Source organism: Cynocephalus volans, chromosome 7 (assembly GCF_027409185.1).
Source record: "Cynocephalus volans isolate mCynVol1 chromosome 7, mCynVol1.pri, whole genome shotgun sequence".
Taxonomy (NCBI): Eukaryota; Metazoa; Chordata; class Mammalia; order Dermoptera; family Cynocephalidae; genus Cynocephalus; species Cynocephalus volans.
This window is the reverse complement of record NC_084466.1, coordinates 124350102-124369463: the sequence shown is the minus strand read 5'-3', so window position 1 is coordinate 124369463 and position 19362 is coordinate 124350102. Positions and strand designations below refer to the sequence as shown.

General features: G+C 40.9%; 1 protein-coding gene and 1 non-coding gene across 2 annotated transcripts in view; both read right to left on the bottom strand.

The window, feature by feature from the left end:
- The window catches only part of PLCE1 (phospholipase C epsilon 1), a 272101-nt gene that overhangs the window by 120325 nt on the left and 132414 nt on the right, over positions 1 to 19362 (bottom strand). The gene's annotated exons all lie outside the window — the stretch shown is intronic.
- TRNAI-AAU (transfer RNA isoleucine (anticodon AAU)) lies at positions 13919 to 13993 on the bottom strand. Its single transcript has one exon. It is a non-coding gene; the product is annotated as a tRNA-Ile (tRNA).

Sequence of the window (19362 nt, the reverse complement as noted above, 5' to 3'; positions counted from 1 at the left end):
CAGGCTACTAGGTGACTAGCAGGTGGGTAATGTACACAGAGAACATATGCTGGACCAAGGGATGATTCATGTCCTGGGTCGGAAGGAGTGGGACATGAGATTTTTATCACTCTACTCAGAACTGTGTGTGATTTCATACTTATAAATTATTGATTTCTGGAATTTTCCATGTAATATTTTTGGACTGCATTTGGTTGTGGGTGACTAAAACCATGGAAAGTGAAACCAAGGAAAAAGGGGGACTACTGAACTTACAATTCACCTTACATTAAGAAAATTATAATAACAATAGATGACATTTATTGATTGTAACAACCCTACCTAGAAGAAAAGGAAGTATTATCCTCTTTTGACAGATGGGCAAAGGGAGGGCTTAGAAAGACTTAGCAACTTGCTATAGGCCACTAACCAGTACAGCTGGGATTCGAACTCTGCTAGGTCAGACTCCAGAGCTCAAGTTCTAAGGGGTGTTGAAGACCATCTGGTATAATCCTTTGACTTGTGTGGCAAACTGATGCTTAGAAAGGCTAAAGAACTTGCTTAACATCACACAGCTGGCTAGAGGCAGAATGAAGATTCCAGACTCATGATCCTATTAAAAGTTTCCTTGGCCTTTTTTAGATTCATGGTACAGATATGGAAGAAATTCCCTGAAGTCAGGATCTAATGCCCATTAGCCCAGAGTTATGTAACTTGAACCTTAAAACTATCCCAAGCAGATGAGTATGTACTGTTTTCTTGAGAATTTCTAAGAAAGAAGTTTTCAAAATGTTCAGGGAGCTATATGGCTGATAGAATGTCATGATTATGTTCTACTAACTTTGTCTTCCCAGGGGAAAGGCAATCATCAGGTGAAGTGTTATCCTACTAAAACACAAGTCATGTCATGTCATTCCTTTCTCCCAAGAAAGCCCCCAATTCTTAGGGTGGCATTCCTGGCCCCAAACTTCTGTTCCCATCTCATCTCTCATTATATCCCTTAACAGAGGGACTTCTTTCCTGCTTGGAGGAGGACTTTGCTCTCCAGTTAGTCCCTAAATCATAGATACCTAGAATCAGAAGAGCCCTGTTAGAGGTTATCTGGAATCTGGACCAACCTTTTCTCTCTAAGACAGTGATTCCCAACTTGGGAGGAGAAGTCTTGGCCAGGGTAGGAGCAGGACAGGTAGAGGAGAGGAGAACACGTAATGTCTTAAAAATGTGTATTCAGCATTATCAATGCTTTTGTTCAGGCTATCAACTATATTTTGAAATTTCAGATCACAGTAAACATGGATATGAGTAGTTTTTAAACATTTTGACAGAAGGCATGGGTTAAATAGGTTGAGAAAACTTTATTTTAGATCCAGTTTCTATATTCTATGAATCCAGATTCTACCGGCAGTAGAACCAGCCCTAATATCTGCACCACTATCTACCCCTTTGTAATCATTCAAAGAGCCCACATAGGTGTGTTGAACTGTTCAAAATGATGGTCCCTGTTTCCCCAAACTTCTTGACAGCTTCTTGATGAGGATCTTAAAATGTGATAGTATTGGAAGCAAGGAAATTTTTCTTGTCTATCCTAAAAGTAAGTGATCTAGAGCTATTAGTTTTCTAGAATTATTTCTTCGTCATTATTTGAGTGCTTGACTCTGGGTCAATCACCTTGGTAAACACATTCCTCAAAATCCTTTTTTATTTTTGCAACATCCTTATCTATCAAGAGGGTGTTATTAGCACCCTTTTACAGATGAAGAGATTGAGGACTAGAATAGGTAGGAAACTTGCCTGCAGTCACACAGTTAGTGGTGGCCTGTGGTCACACAGACAGTAAGTGGTGAGATTTGAATTCAAATCCCAGAGCCAGCACTCTTATCCGGGGCTGCTGTTTTGTGTACTACGGAAACAGTGCCCTCTGGAATTGTGTAGAGTCTCTGCCACTTCCCACAGAATGCAACAGTGAGTCATCAAGTTGGCAGATGTGAAAGGGGCATGAAGGGATTAATGGGGAGAAAACAGTACATTGTGGAGATAACTCTTGAATGTGGCTAAAATGCCTGGATACTTATTAGTCACCAGTAAGGAGCTAATAAAAAATTAGGAGCAGAGGCTCTTTCAGTATTGCCCCAGGGACAAGGAAGGAATGTGAAAACCAAATGAATGAATGTAGTTGCATGTCACATAAGTCCCCAGGAAATGGATGATAAACCTATTGGTCAAAGTAGGATATTTGGTTCTTGTGGATTTTTGTTAGCAGAATACCTGGTTCTCTCATTGGCACAGATAACAAAAAGTTACTTGTATTTGCCTACCTAATAGACATCTTGCCTTGTTTGGAGTAAGAAGAGTAACTAAGTTCCTGTGTCTGGCTTGAAATTCTACTTAAATACCATTATACTTTAAAACAATGTGAACTAAACATTTTGTGACTGTTACGAGATGTTAACAAATCACACTGTAAGATGCAATTAAAAATGTGCTGGGCCGAGCCTGTGGCGCACTCGGGAGAGTGCGGCGCTGGGAGCGCAGCAATGCTCCCGCCGCGGGTTCGGATCCTATATAGGGAATGGCCGGTGCACTCACTGGCTGAGTACCGGTCACGAGGTCACGAAAAAGACCAAAAAAAAAAAAAATGTGCTTTCTGAAAAAGACAGTTTCATACCACACTTTCTGTGGATTTAGTCTGCTTATCTCATCCGTTGGTTGGTGACCAAGATAGAGTGCCCCAGCAGGGAAACCCGCCCTGTGTTTATATGACAGTAGAGAGAATGAGTTTCAACTCACTTGCAGAAGTGAATTTCAGAGGAAGGGATTTGACAAAGTTGTTAAACCCAGTGGAGGCAGAAGAGGAAAGCTGTGCTGATTATGTATCTGAGCACTGTCATTTTGAAATTCATTTTGGCCCCCAGAGTATAAATACACTTCAGTATTTTTGTTAGGATTGCCAGAAAATCAGCAAGTGCTCACTTTCTTTTGCCAACAAAAGCATGACTCTCTGTGCAAAAATTTTCTGCACATTTATAAACAAGAACATTTAGAAAATCCCCTCTTGCTGAGAGATATGACAACAGATATATTTAACTGTGCTGTAAAATAAAGCAGATACTAAGAATACCGATGGGTTCATCAAGCACAGGAAAAGCTTTTATGTCTCTCCTCTTCCACAGACTTATATGTGTCTTCCTATCCCCCCAAAATACCACCTCTGTACTGTGCCAGTCTGATGAGCCACCATTCCAGTTTTCACCTTTGTGTGCTGTGAGTCTTCTCGAACAAGCATTCCCTAACCCATTATCCACGTTTTCTCACCACTGCACCCTCATTTTCCACCTGGGCAGGCTATTGTGATGGTGGTCTCCAAGTGATCCATGACATCCTACCCAAATCTCAGGCAAAAATTTTCTCCCTCATAGAATCTTCTAGTTGAAAAAAGACCACTGATGATCTTGATCAGGAGTTGGCAAACTCTTTCTGTAAAGGGCTAGATGAGAAATATTTTAGGCTTCATGAGCCATTTGATCTTATCGCAACCACTCAGCCCTGCCATTGCAGCATAAAAGCAGCCACAGACAACACATAAACCGATGAGCATGGCTAGGTTCCAATGCAATTTAATTTATGAACACTGAAATTAGAGCTCTCAAGCTGAACATACTTTTCACCTATCACAAAATATTGTTCTTTTGATTTTTAAAAATCATTAAAAATGTAAAAACCATTCTTAGCTCACAGGATATGCAAAAACACGTGTGCAAAAAACCAGGATGTGCAAAAACTTGGCCCTGCCCACCACGCTCCAGGCAACTAGGCTGGGCAAGCACTGAGGAGGAGCCAGAGGAGCAGCACCATTCGTCCCTGAGGGTCCTGCGACCCCCCCAGGGCCTTAGCCCTGTCTCCCTTTTCCCCCTCCCCCAACATCTGGGAGTGTACTTGTTAGACGTGAGTTTTTCTATGGGGCGCGTGGCTTGTCTGCTTATGTCCTTCACCAAGTTTCTGCTTAGATTTTTCTAATTCATTTTTAAGAGTTCTTTTTTCATTAAGGATGTTAATCTTTGTGTTAAATTTGTTCCTTATCAGTTGACTTTTTTTTTTTTTTTTTAAAGAAGCTTAGGTAGAAGTTTTGAGGTACAAAGTGATATGGTTAATTAATTTGTTTGGGTTTCACATCTTAAGATAGCATCAGGAAACTTGCTTTATAAAATTTACCAAGATGAAACTAGTGATTTAGTAGTTCTATAGGTGTGCAGTTGAGCTAGGCATCCGTAATCAACAATAATTTACTGCATGTTATCAAATGGCTATCAGAGAGGAACTTTAAATGTCCTCATCACAAAGAAATACACTACGGTGAGAAATTTGCTAATTACCCTGATTTGATCACCTCACATCGTAAACATGTACTGAAATACAACTGTACCACAAACATGTATAATCAATATGTTTCAATAAAAAATTTAAATTAAAAAAATCATTAAAAATGTAAAAACAATTCTTAGCTCACAGGATGTGCAAAAATAAGTGGTGGGATGGATTTGGTTTGATCTAGGTCAACCTCCCAACCCAAACTAGCAGTTTCTTCCCAGCTTTTCAGCCAGCCAGACAGGCTCTGTATGAAATTTCTCCAGTTATAAGAAGTTTACTACCTCAGGAGAGAGCTGTTCTAAGGTTAAGATGAAATGATGGACCTAGTTCTGCCTCCCAAAGTCACAAAGAATAACTCAACTTCATGTTCATGGCAGCCCTTCAAATACTGACCACCTTGGAAGTTTCCCGTCTAGGCAAAGTAATTCAAGTTTCTTTAAATGTTGTTGTACAACACGTCTCTTTTTTTAGTGTCCTCTCTGCTCTGGTCTGTAGAAATCCTGCAAATGCCGACTCAGGATACAACACATTAGGGGTGCCAGTTTAGGGTAGAGGAGAGTCATGCTACGCCATCCTGCGATCTGCTTGCCATTCCGAACTCTTTCAGTGCAGTTCACACCATCCTTAGCTCAGGATAACAGGATACTGATCTTTTAAATTCTCCCCCCTTGGTTTTTCATCACCCATGCTGCCTGACTCTCCTGTGAGGCCCACATTGTTCTTCTCACTGGATCTTTGTATTAACCACCAAGACAATGGGTGTCACCAAAGCTTGATCCTTGAAGCTTGTGATCTCTCTCTCACTTGCTGAGATTGGTTCCCATGGCTCACCCTCCTTTCTACAGGAATTATTCCAAAATTGCATCCGCAGCCTCAATCTAGTACATGAGCTCAGGGTCCTACCTCCCACTGTCTGGAGGGCATCCATTTAACAATCTTCCTTTACTCTCACCCTTAGCCCGCATGTCCCAAATGGTATTTCCTCACAAGATGATGACAGTGATGATAATAGTAGTAACAACAGAAATAGCAGTTAACATTTGTTGAGCTTCTACTATGTGCCAGGCTCTATCCTGAGCTAAGGATTCATTACCTTATTAAACCTTTACAACAACCTATGAGGAAACTATTCTTAGCCCCCTCTTACAGTGGGGGAAATCGGCTCAGAGAAGTAAAGTAATTTGGCCAAATCTACTGCTAATAAGTAACAGGGTCAGGATTTGAAGCTTTGTATGGCTAAATCAAAGCATGTGCCCTTGACCACCTCAGAGGGTCCTTGTAGCTGCCCAGATGATGTCACAGGTGCCCCACTTATTCCAAATGGCCCGCCTGGAAAGCCTGAAGTCAGTCTTAACCTCTCCCTCTCCTTCAGCCTCTCTACCCAGTCAGTCACTGAGCTACTCAGGTTTCTTCTCCTAAGCATCTGGGAGCCATTTTTCCCTTTTAGTCTCACCGTCAGCCTTAACCAGTCCCCTTGTCATCTCCTATCATTTTTTACAACTCTCTCCTGATGGGTCTTCCTGCACCCAGGCTCCCTCTTCAAGCCATCTTCTATGATCCTGCCCAGAATATGTCTGAACAAGCAGAATCTTCACCTCCCTCCATCCAACTCTTTGCCATTTATTTGACTCACCTTGGAACTGTCCAGCCCTGACTGACCCAGAGTCCTCAGCCTGGAGGGGAGACTGGAATGTATGTCGGCTGTTGTGCTATTTAAATATTTCACATGTGTATCTTATGTTCCTTAATATTTCCTTGTGTTTGGTAGTTTCAAGAGCAGTATGTTCTGCAGAACTGGAGAAAGATCAGGAAAATAAAGTTCCACATTAAATACACTTGAGAAATGCTGGTAAATTAAGAGTGTCAATATGCTAAAGTGCATTGGGAATACTAATGCACAAGGGGGAAAGAGCTACAAAGGCATTTCTGAAACCTACTGGACCCTGAATTTTTTTTCCTTTCTCCCCCTGAGCTGTTGAGAAACCATGGTTCTGAGAAAAATTTTTAGGAAAAGCTGCTCTAGAAGTGTCTATAAAAATGTTACAGGATGGAGTCCCAGAGCCACACTCAGAGTGGCCGTATAAGGATAAATGCACATGTGGAGAGCTCTGCAAGAGGGAAGGCATGGTATAAATGTGTACATTAGTTGATGAATAGTTTAAACTTAAGTGTACTTTAAAAAATTTCCTCCAAGATTGGCTGTGGGTTTCTATAGCTAAAAATTAACATATTTTATATAGCAGCAGAGAACTTCTTAGAAGGTATTAAGTGGAAGGACTATAAATATACAGATTTCTATCTACTCTCCTTCTATGGAGTATTTGTTGCATTTATATATTTGATTGACCCAAATAAAGAATCGCTACAAATACAATTTTACTTTTCATTGAAGACAATATTTTACAAATTACAAAATGACTCATAGCCACAACTTTTACATGAATTGAGGTGCTTGGGGGACAAGAGAGGTGTGACTTTAAGGAAACCGGGGCATCACCTAGGGAAGAGGGAGAGAGGATAGAGGAGAGGGGTATGATAGCTGCAAATGTCAACAAACTTCTTGGCTGCATTTTTGTCCTGGCGGGTCCTGCATGTTTTCTATCCTAATGATTTACACACAATTTTAGTGTCTGTATAACTTTTAAAGTATGAGGTGTGATGAAAAGGAATGAAACTTCTGTTCATGTGAGGCTTATGGAATCCGAATCACAGGATTAGGATCTCACCTTGTAAGTCCATGTGGCCAGGGCAGGAGGGACCTAGACCTCAACATCCATAGCATCTGTTCTGCTTTGACCTGCAGCTGAATCCTCACCCCCTTCCCTGCTCCTTCTCTGCCTCTTGAGGGACTTTTGGCCAAGCTGCTTTGGGAGACTGAGGCATTAAGGCCCCGGCCCACTCCCTCCCCTACTACAGAGTTTCCCAAAGTGTGTTCTGTAATAGGTACCAGGACCTCAGGCATTCCATACCCAAGTATTTTTTGTGAAATGCTACATTCTGGGAGAGTCCCCATGTACATTAATGTAATAAATAACATGAGAAGTCCTACAATAATAAAATAAAAATATATCGTTTACCCAGCTTGTGGCCAATGTGTTAGGCCATGGGGCACTGTTTTTCCACAGAATGCATTCTGACATCCCACAGAACTCATGTTGGGAGATGCTGCCCTGGTCTCACTTGGTCACTCCTAAAAGCCCTCAAACAAAACTTGCATTTTATGTCCCCATTTCTCTATTCATGGTATTTCCCATGACAAGTATTTATTTTACAATTAGATGCGGTATTATATATGTGTAACAATATAACAGAGAGTTTGGGCTCTGGAGTCATAAAAGTTTGAGTTTCATATTGGCTTTGTCACTTTCTAGCCCTGTGATTCTGAGTAAATTACATAGCCCTTTTGAATCTCAGTTTTATTATTTGTAAAATAAAGCAATGATTCCGACCTTTCAGGGTTGTGTGAAAGCTAAATGTGATTAGGTATATAAAGTGTTTGGCATAGTGCCCAGCACAAGGCACAGAATTAACAGCAGCTCCATCGTTAATTTCTCCATCAGCATCATCATAAATAAATGGAAGAAAAATTAGACATCCTCAAGTAGTTAATTTCTAAATCACACAATTTTTTCTTTTCTTTTGATAGGACAATTTGACTCGCATATCAGCTACGTGTCTTGGTTTTAGGAAGTTGTTTCACAGAGTATCTCAAGTTATACCTAGAGACAAAATGGGGAAACATTTGTTGGATGATTGTAGAGTTAAGGAGATTCAAGTCTAGCTTAAAAATACTTTGCAAAGAGGTGATTAATGATTCAAGACCAACGTGATGAATAGTCTCTAGTGACATGCCATAAGGCTTTCCATTAATTCTTATTTGGTTTGACATTTTTACCAACAATTTGAATAAATATACATGAGACATATTTATCAAACCTGAATATGAAAAAAAAAAAAACCAGGAGAGGCAGTTAATTCAATACATAGCTTAATTAAGATTCAAAATTATTTTGATAGGCTTGAATGCCCTGAAAATTAAAATTCAGTAGACTTAAATATAAAATAATACACCCAGTTGAGAAAACAACAAACAAAACGACCTATGCACAGAGAAGAGATGAGCTTGATGGCTATTTGGATGCTAAAAGTCAAGGGGGTTTAGTTGGCCATCAGCAGGGCTAATAATTAAGACACAGCTGATAGAAAAAAGTAATCAATTTAGCAGGCACTAAGAACAGGAGACTAACCCAACTGCAAGAAGGGAGAGTCTCACCATTCAGAACAGATTAGGGATCCTCATTTTTACATATTAAAAAATGATGTAAGTTTTGAAGATATGGGGAATGTTTAGCCTCAAGAAAATCACACCAAAGGAAGACATAATTTATACTATTCCCCCTGGGGACCGACAGGTGGAATTTATAAAGAAAAAGATTTCAGTTTGGCTTAAGCAAGAATTCTTAAAACAAATCAAGCTCCTTCACCAGAAAAGGCTTGTTAAAAGGGAGTGAATTCCATCTTTGAAAGTTTTTAGCAAAAGCTGGGTAAGAAGGTGCAAGGAGGGATTCCTACTTTTGGTGAATAGTGTGAGTCTATGTCATCGCCTCCAAAACCTCATCAATGCTTAAGTTCGTAGTTGTGCCTGACAAAAGCCCTCCCCAACTCCAAGGCTCTGAAGTCTCGGTCATCCTCAAGGAGGCTGTGCCTGTGTGATCTCTCCAACTGTTATGGCACACACAGTCTGTCTCACATTGGGCACGAATCATATTAGTTACCACTTATTGAGAACCTAACGTGCGCTCGGTGATTTTATATACAGTACATTATCTTGTTTAAGTGTCCCAATAGCCATGTGAAGTTGATAAAATGATCCCATATTTATAAATGAGAAATACGAAGCCAAAAATCAGTTTGTCACTTACTTGCTGAGGGTCCCATAGTGAGTAAGTAGCAGAACCTGGACTCATACCCAGACTTAATAATAGAATCATACTGTTCACACTAACCCCTGACACATCTCTAGTCACACAATAGTTAATGCTTGACATTGCTTTCCCCCCATGTGTATATTATTCAGTATTTTGTCATATATGCCTTGCAGTTGAATTTATGTCATAAATTCCTTGAACAAAGGACCATGTTGTGCTTTTCTTTGTATTTCTAATAGAACTTATTTCGATAAATAATTATTAACATGAGTTAGCATTATTCATCCATTAAATACTTACTTACTGAGCATCTACTAGATAGCTGTCATTACTATATCTCTGGTTCTTTGCATGCAAGTTTTGGAATAAGGAGCTGGAAAAGTCAATGGTTTCCTGACTCTTGAGCTGACACATGACCAAGAGAAGGCAGCAGCTGTAGTATGACCTGGAGGAAGATGGTCTAAGGCAGAGGCAAGGGCAAGTGCGGAGGCATGTGGAGAAAACTAGCTTGGCATGTTCAGAAAACAGAATGTGTGGCTGGAATGGAGCCAGAGAGAATGATGGGTGGAATAAAGTTAGGTAGGAGGAGTAGGCAAGAGCAAAATCATTCAGGGTCTTGTCATTTTGAATTTGATGTCAAATGCAAAGGGAAGCCATTAGGAGGACTGTCAGGAAGGGCTTATTGTTATGTTTATAAAAGATCACTCTAGCTGCTAAGTGGAGAATGGATTATAGGGTACACCAGCACAAAAGCAGTCCCAGAGGTTAGTGCAATGGTGGCTGGCTCCAAGGTGCTGGGGGGTGAAATGCTAAGGAGTGGCCCAACTCAGGAAGTATTTTGTAAGTAGAGCAAATGGGACTTGCTGATGGCTTAAATGGTGGGGGGTTGGGTAAAGAGTAAATCAAGGATGATCCTAGGCTGTCAGCCTGAGCCCCTGGGTAGACGGTGAAGCCGGTAACTGAGATGGGGAGGATGGCTGCATCGGGTGACGAGGGAAGGACCCAGGTGGTATGTGAGCAGGGCAGGGAGAAGTCAACAGTGCTTTGCTGGCCATACTTGAGAGGCCTGTGAGACATTATTAGAAGGTAAGCTCAGTGAGGGCAGGGGCTTTGTCTGTCTTGTTCTGTGCTGTAGCCCCAGCACTCAAAAGTGTTCAGTACATAAGTTGGTACTCAAAATCTGGTTGAATGAAAGAAGCCAAGGGGAGGCATTGAGAAGGCAGTTGGATTTATGAATGTTTAAATCTTTTGGGCAAATGCAGATCCTTGGCAAAGCATAAATACATTCCTCCTTGGCTCTTACATGTGCAGTGAAGACCTCTAAGAGAGTGGTTTTTCAAAGAGCTGAATTAAACATCCTAATAGGGTCAGTTAGTGCAGTCCTGGAGAGAGGCTCAAAATCCCAGACTAAAGCTTCCCTGGTCCTTCCCACAGTGTTCAGGGCTTTTAAGTGAGCTACCTGACAGCAAAGGACGTGGGCCTTGAGAAGCTGCTGCACTGCTCCTCCAGTTGCGTTTACCAGTTATAATCATAATAATAATTATCATGGATGTCAAAATTTTTATCTATTTGCTAATTTCCACTGGATCCATTCATATTTCTACTCATCTCAGGATTGAAGTATTAATTTGATGCCTACTTTAAACAACAAAACAAGCCCCCAGTTGGTCAATGGCTTTGGCAGTTATCTTTCTGAGTTGGTTAAAACCTAGAGACAATGTGAGCTTTAAAAAGAATTAAGAGAATTAAAATAGCCTATCATAATAACAAAATAGTTTGAATATTTAAGGTTTCAAAACCAAGTACTCTCCACTGTAGCACTAGGACCAAAAAATGAAAAAAATATAGAGAAAGAAAGATGGAAGGAAAGAAGGAAGGAAGGAAGGGGAAAGCAAGCCACCACATTTATTTAAATTTATGTTGGACGATTCTCAATTATCTGTGGTAATGGATGATCCAAAAGACAATAATCATTTTCCCATTTGCTTTGGGATTCAGCTTGGTTCTTCTCTTTGAATACTGGTGTGACTCTGGGCCCCACCATGTATCCACGGAGGCAGAATCTCCTGAGGTGAGCTCCGGGCATGTGCATATTTTTAAAATATTCCAATTCCCATTGTCTTCATTCTGCTGATCAGTGAAAACCACCGTTCAAGGAAGTCACCTTAGATGTTTAAAGAATGGCCACAGGTGTCAACGTTCTGACTTACAAGGTGATTGGTTGGCCTTCTGCACTGTCTTCTGCTGTTGCCTCAACTAGGAGTACAGGTAGGACTTAAGATTTTAAATTTCAAAAGCCATCTTAGTCTGTTTTATGCCGCCATAACAGAATACCACACAATGGGTAATTTATAAAGAACAGAAATTTGTTTTCTCACAGTTCTGGAGGCTGGGATGACCAAGATCAAGGTGCTGGAAGGTCCGGATGTCTGGTGAGGGTCTGGTCTCTGCTTCTAAATTGGAATCTTACCATTGCATCCTCCGGGAGAAGAATGCTGTGTCCTCCGATGGCACAAGGCAGAAGGGCGAGCTAGCCCAGTTCTGCTTGAAGCCTCTTTAATAAGGGCCTTTTACAAGGGAGGAACCCTCATGGCCTAATCACCTCTTATAGGCCCCACCTCTTAGTACTATCACATTGGCAACACCTGAATTTTGGAAGGAACACATTCAAACCATAGCACCATGTCTGTTGAGGGTGTGGGTTTCATGCAAAATAGAGAGAGAAGAGGAAAGATATAGCAGAGGTGATAGAGTCAAGAGAGGAAGATTAATTTTCAAAAGATGTTGCAGAAAGTTGAAAAGAAAGCTCCTGCCCACAAGATGGCTTTGAAGGCCAAGAAGGCAGTGTTAAAAGGTGTCCACAGCCACACAAAGAAAGATTTGCACGTCACCCACCTTCTGATGGCCCAAGACACTGCAGCTCTGGAGGCAGCCCAAATATCCTCGGAAGAGTGCCCCCCAGAGAAACAAGCTTGACCACTATGCCACCATCAAGTTCCCCCTGACCACTGAGTCTGCCATGAAAAGGATGGAACACAACACACTTGTGTTCATTGTAGATGTCAAGGCCAGCAAGCACCAGATCCAACAGGCTGTGAAGAAGCTCTACAACATTGACGTGGCCAAGGTCAACACCCTGATCAGGACCGATGGGGAGAAGAAGGTGTATGTTCATCTGGCTCCAGATTATGATGCTTTGGCTATTGCCAATAAAATTGGGGTCATCTAAACTGAGTCCCACTGGCTAATTCTAAAAATACATTTTTTTCACCATTTAAAAAAAAAGAGGAAGATAAAGAAATAAAATAACTTAAAATTTGGACTTTTGGGGGGGAGAATCCAATATTCTCAGGCATTCAGTACTTAAGGAAACCTCAAAGCCAAGAAGGAAACTTAAAACACCAAAAACCTGAAATCCACCTTCTGCCTGGTGTGATAAAAACAGCAACTTATCCCTAACACTCTAATGTTCTCAGACATCTTGAGATGCTGTTTTCCTCCCCATTTCAAGGACCAGAATTCCAAGGAGATGCCACATTTCCAATATCAGGAAGTGAGCACATGGGTTGAAGTCAACAAGGAGGTCAACAACATTATGCATGTTGAAATTATAAAGAATATTTTTAATCCTGCTGTGAAGGAAATGGTTTCACTCAGAGTAAGAGAACCACATTCAAATGGAAAAAATGGCTCCTTCAGCTTTTGATTCAACAGCACCAAATAGATGAGTCAAGAATTTAGCTCTGCCAGCTGGAACACTTGGCTTCAAATCTTAGCCCTGAAACCATACATCATTTACTTAGCCTCTCTGTGCCTCAATTTTCTCATCTGTTAAGTGGGGGTGATCATAATAATAACAAAATAATATGGAATTTATTATCATTAGTTATTCTGAAAATGCAGTTTTGTTAGTGTTCTTTTTGTAACTAACATTGAACCATTACTGTGTCTTTGCTCACTGCTAAGTGCTCTACACATGTCATCTCTGAATATTCATATAAAGTACATGAGGTAGGTACCATTATTATCCCCACTTAAAGATGTGGGATTAGGTAGTTGGCTCCAGGTTACACAGCTGGGAATGGTGGATTAGAACCCAGCAGCCTGACTCCAGAGCTGCAAGCTGGCTGAGGATGTGCCATCGTGCCCCTCTTATTGCTCAGCCCTGCCATTTACTGAATGTTCTTGTGAGCAAGGAGAGGCCGGTGGGTGCTGATTGCCAAGAACCATGAAACATGATTTGCTGTCAATCAGCTCCAGTGCAGACACATCACCTGCAAATAACCTTGCCCTCAGAATGTTGCCCTGCACAGCTGAGTGTCTGTGGTTCAATTGCCTACTGTATTTTTTTAGTCCAGAAATTTCTGGAGTAAAATGTCTGTTAGCCCAGGAATGTGCAGTGAAACGTTCTAGGGAAAGAATACAACATTTGCTCTCAGAGGTGTACCTCTGGGGACACATGCATTATTCAAGGAGAAATTTGGTTTCCCAAAGGGAGCTGAAATTTCCCTTACACCAAGGGGGCTTTATCTGCAATTTACCCTTTGAGTGTTCAGATTTGAAGAAGAAAGTTCGTATAGAAGCCCTGAACAGATGAATTGGTAGGCTATCTGCTTTTATAAAGTTTTTTTTGTTTGTTTGGTGGCTGGCCAGTATGGGGATTTGAACCCTTGACCTTGGTGTTATTAGCACCATGCTCTAACCATCTGAGCTAACTGGCCAGCCCTCTGCTTTTATAAAAGGGGGAAAAGCTTTGACAGGAAACTTTTCTTAACAGGGTTGAATATACAAATTCAAAAACAGTATTTTTTCCAAAACATTTCAACTGAAGGAACAATATTTGGACATGAGGACACTGCCTCTGCCCCAGACCATTATTGTATGCCATGCCTCCTGCTTATTGTGCTGAAACAGTCATTCCTCAGCTATGACCAGACAGACATTTAGATGTTGGAATCTGCCAAAGTGATCGTCATCGCTTATGAAGTATTCAAGGGATTTTGGCTGAGAAGACACACCTCAAACAGCTCTTCTCTGGCCCGATGGTTTATTTATTCTTACTGTTCTCTCCCAGAGAGCCAAGCTGCACCTGGGCATTTTTTATAGAGGGGGTGGCCTTTAAACTGTGGAACTGACATCTGCTGAGACCTACCAGATGGAAGAAACAAGCAACAACTGAGTGTCACTTTGGGCTGCACCTGTTTGTGTGGCTGAAGGGAGCAGGTTGACTCATGCTCAGGTTGACCACACAAAGGGGGGCAGAAGACCCCAGAACTCTGAGCCAGGTGGAAGCCCTGAAGAGGCTTCTGGGATCTCAGTATAACTGTGGGCCTCAATCTAGGGCTCATGGACCAGCTGGTCCGAAAGAGGAGCCCAGATGAATGGTCTTGCCAAGAACCACTAGACAGGCAAAAACTGCCCTCTCAGGGTATAGGAAAAAGTGAACGTGCTAATGGCCTCTTGAAGCCAAAAATCACTCCTGAGCCAGAGATATCAACTATCTGTTACAGAAAAGAGAGCCTGACAGTGGTGTGGGCAGTGACAGGTTATGGAGCCAAAAATTCACTTTGGTGACAGATCCTGAGGACTAGCTGTAGATGCAGACAATGAAGAGTTCCTACCCTGAAGACCATCCCTGAGTAAACAACACAAGAACAGAGGCGACACCGAGGAGGCAAGAGGTTTGAGAACTAGCGGCTCAGAACTGTGGTCCCACCTAGGAATGAGACCTGAAACTGAAAAATTACTGAGGGAAAATATAGGTGAAACACTTCAGCAATTAGGTCAGGGCACAGGCTTTATGCACATGAGCCTGAAAGCACAAGCAGCAAAAGAAAAAATAAACAAATGGGACTATATCAAACTAAAAAGTTTCTTCACAGCAAAGGAAACAATCAACAGAGTGAAAAGACAACCTACAGAGTGGGAGAAAATTTTTGCTAACTATGCATCCGACAAGGGATTATTATCCAGAATATACATAGAACTCAAACAATTATACAGAAAAAAACAAATGACCCAATTATAAAATGGGCAAAGAAGCTGAATAGACATTTTTCAAAGGAAGACATACAAATGGCCAACAGATACATGAAGAAATGCTCAACATCACTAGTCATCAGGGAAATGCAAATTAAAACCACACTGAGATACCACCTCACCCCAGTTAGGCTGGCTATGATCAAAAAGACGGTGAATAACAAATGCTGACGAGGGTGTGGAGAGTTGGGAACACTACTGCACTGTTGGTGGGACTGTAAGTTAGTACAACCACTATGGAAAACAATTTGGAGGTTTCTCAAACAAGTACAGATAGATCTTCCATATGATCCAGCAATCCCTCTTCTGGGTATATATCCAGAGGAATGGAAATCATCATGTCGAAGATATACCTGCACTCCCATGTTCATCACAGCTCTGCTTACAATAGCCAAGATATGGAACCTAAATGGAACCTAAATGTCCATCAATGGATAATTGGATAAGGAAACTCTGGTATATATATACACCATGGAATACTACTCTGCCATAAAAAAGAATGAAATACTCTCATTTGCAACAACATGGATGAACCTGGAGAAACTTACGTTGAGTGAAACAAGCAAAGCACAGAGGGATAAATACCCCATGTGCTCACTCATTTGTGGAAGGGAGCTAAGAGAGAAAGGAAGGAAGGAAAGAAAGACCACAGTAGTGCCGTGATCCAACAGAGGGAGGGAACATTCCTGGGGCTACAAATTGGAGTTGGGGGGGAGAGGGGGAGGGGGAGGGAGGTTGGGGACCGGGGGTGCAAGGGTAATTTCTGGTGGTGGGTGTGCCCCCAGTATGAATCTGGCCCTCACATCATGGGCAGGAGCAGCGACAATTAGCTTTGTATCTCATGAATATTCTTAATAAATTAAAAATAAATAAATAAATAAAAAGAAATGTGGTCCCAGAATCTTTCCCCTCACTCCATGTTCCACCACAGCGCTTCTCAAGAAAAGAAAGAGAGGGAGCAGAAGAGGAAGGATGAACAATCTCGATTTGCTTCTCATCTCTTCTCAGCTGCGAGTGCTGATGTCTGTGATCTCTTTGGTAACATTATCTACAAAATAGTCCTCTGTCTCTTCTAGAAAAGAAAAATGGCTTAAGAATTTATGGCTTCTTGGAGCTTTAGATCAAGAATATGACTAGAGAGAGGCATCCAGATGAGAGGGTTCAGGAAGATGTGTCTCCAAACCAAGCAAAGCAGGATGGAACTCCCCCCAGCAGAGACCTTAACTACCACCTGCTTGAGGACTGACCCCTTGCACTCACTTCTGTTAATTTTCAAGGATAAAGAAACTGCCTTCAAGAAGCTTCTCTAGTGTGCATTATAGGGGCAGCAGAAGGGAGAATGGGTTAAAATGTTGTTTCCAAGCCACAATCCAAACTGATTTTAAAGGATTTATCTCCTGTTCCCTAATGTAAGCTAAACCTTTTCAGTTATTTCATGGTCTTACTCTGAATTGCATTTTAACCATAATTTCCAAAGAATAAACATGATGCGACATTGCCTGAAAGGCACTGGGAATTTTCTTCCCTCCGCCCACACTGCACTTAGTCATTGTGTGAAGAGTTGTTAGAATGTGGGAAACTTCTAGCTCATGATCGTGTTCTGACAATCAGGAGAAAGCTGCCTCCCTGAACAGTGAGTCTAGCTCATGACAAAAATGGTTCAATTGTCTTCTAGTCTGGAATGTTCTCTCTTTCGCACAGCCTCCGCCCTTGATGCCTCCCATCCCTCACAGCCCAGCCCCACACTGCAGTGCTCAGCAGGGAGAGCTCTGAGCACCCACCTGGACACCTCGGTCCTCACTGTCCGTGCCACTCACACTGCACTCCCTTCCTGCCTTTTTTGGTAATTATTTGTGTCTGTGCCTTGTAGCTTCTGGCAGCCACAGACTTACTTTCCTTAGTGCATCTCCACCACAGTGCCCTGCTTCTAAGAAGTGCTGCATAAATGTCAACTGAATAATTGAATGAATGAATAAATGCATTCAGTTCTCCCCTAAGTGACTAGCACCCGGCAATGGAGCGAATATTCTCTTTCTTGTCTTTAAGATCCTACAATGTTCCAAGGAATATACATCTGCCTTCCACTGAGGAAAGTGAGTTTATTTTGTGTATCCACTTTTGACAGAACCAAATTATGAGCTAGTAATGTTGGCAATTTTCATCATATATTGCAAATTTCTTATTTTTAAAGAGTATGATGTACCAGTGGAAAAAAGAGAAGGCATAGTAGGTGCCCAATAAATATATCTTATGTGAATGAATGAATGAATGAATGAATGAGGGAGTGATGGCAGAAGTCTAGATAAAAGGAAATTGGACAAAAATCGAAACAGAAGTAGAAAAAGGATAGATGCACAGGAGATTTAGAAAAAAAGTAGAAAGAGAAAGAGAAAAAAGAGAAAGGAGACTTGAGGCTAATTAAATTCCAAATTAGCAATTCTGGTTTTACTACAAACTTGAACTTGATAATTTGACAGGTAGAGAGGCAACTGGGTGAGAAGAGACAGACTTTGAAGACAGATCTGGATTCTCATATCCACTCAGCTACTGTGTGACCTTCGACAAGTGGCTCAACCTCTCTGAACTTATTGCTTCACTTAAAAATTTTTTTATTTTGAAGTAATTTTAAATTTTCAGAAAAGTTGCAAAAATAGTACAGAGAGTTCCTGTAAACCCTTCACCCAGCTCTCCCTAACGTTGATACCTTTCACAATCATAGTACAGTTATTAAAACCAGGAAATTAATATTGATACAAAAATACTAACTAAACTACAAGCCTTATTAGAGTTTCACCAGTTTTTCTATTAATTCCTTTTTTCTAACCCAGTATCCAATAGGATCATAAACTGCATTTAGTTGTCATGTCTCCTTGTCTCTAGCCTTTGACAATTCCTCATGTTTTTCTTACTTTTCATGATCTTGACATTTCTGAAGAGTAGACTATCCCTCAGCTTGGGGTTGCCTGATATTTTTCCATTATTAGATTTAGGTTATGTGTTTTTGGCAAGAATGCCATAGAACTGATGCCATGCCCTTCTCAGTGTATCATAGCAGGAGGTACACATTAATATTTCTCATTACTGGTCATGTTAACCTTGACCGCTTGGTTAAGGCAGTGTCTAGTGAGTTTCCCCACTATTCTATTTTCCCCTTTGGAATTGATAAATACCTTGTGGAGAGATGCTTCAAGACTAGGCAAATGTCCTGCTTCTCATCATACTTACTTACTCTCACCCAATAACTTTAGAATTCATCAGTGGTTCTTGCCTGCAACAATTATTACTATAATGTTATAATAATGATTTTCTATTTCCCTCATTTCTTCCACACTTATTAATTGGAATTCTTCTATAAATAAGAGCTGTGCTTCCTCCTACCCCCACCACACTGATTATTTATTCAATATTTATTTATATCAGTATGGACCCGAGAATATTTATTTCATTCTATGAGTCATAATCCAACACTATCATCATTTATTTTATTGTCTAAGCTTTGCTTTCTTCATTGTAAGACAAGGCTAATGACAACTGTGTCATAAGGATTAAATGGGATTAAAGAATATGAAAATGTCCAGTCCAGAGCACCTACTAAATAAATGAAAGCTCATCTCCTTCCTTTTCTTTACTGTATTTAAAGCCATGGTAATTTGGAAACAAGGCCATTCTATGTAGGAGAAAAATCTCAATTTAATAATTCTCTTTTAATAGGTATATAAAGAAAAGTGTATAAGGCAATTAGAATTTCACTATCCCAGTGTTGCCTAGTGGAGATCATTTGGGATCTGCTATAAGACTGGTTTTTAATCAGCATACCCATAATTTGTATGAAAATAGATGCTTGAGAATACTTGAAAACAGACTGTTCTCTTAAGTAGTTTAAGCGTTTTCCCAGAAATCTTGTTTATGTTCTGAAGTTGCTTAGCTAAACTATTTTCAGAGATAGTCCAAAGCATGCTTCAACCCAGCTGTGGGTCATATCGCCACTAACTTGGAATTAATGAAATCACTGATTCGTCTTTGATTCCCAAGGTTATGGCAGTGAATGGAA